A 531-nucleotide genomic window follows, 5' to 3' on the forward strand; every position below is an offset into this window, starting at 1 on the left:
CTACAAGATGCGATTCTTTCGGATCTGCCTGAAATCTTGCACACAAACAAACACTAAACATAATATCTGGCCGGCTGGCCGTTAGATATATAATAAGGATCCAATCATACATCGATATTTGGATATGTCGATTGAAATACCTGATGCATCTTTATCAACATAGGTTCCAAAGCCCATTGGAGTTGCACTTTCTTTGCAGTTTTCCATTTCGAATCTTTTGAGTAATTTTTTACAATATTGTACTTGATTTATGAAGAAAATAGTTTAACTTTCCCATCATGGACATTTCAAATTCTCCTTGCATTATAGAAGAGAATTTTTCACATATGTCATTGTTGGTTGATCCAAATATTATATCATCAACATAGATTTGGACCAATAAGGTGTGACCATTATCTCTGTTGACAAATAATGTTTTATCAATTTTCCCTTTTTCAAATCCTCGTGCACATAAAAAGGTGCTTAATCTATCATACCAAGCTCTTGGAGCTTGTTTTAGACCATAAAGAGCCTTTTTTAATTTGTAAACAT

The sequence above is a fragment of the Cicer arietinum genome, chromosome 4, assembly GCF_000331145.2.
Source record: "Cicer arietinum cultivar CDC Frontier isolate Library 1 chromosome 4, Cicar.CDCFrontier_v2.0, whole genome shotgun sequence".
Taxonomy (NCBI): Eukaryota; Viridiplantae; Streptophyta; class Magnoliopsida; order Fabales; family Fabaceae; genus Cicer; species Cicer arietinum.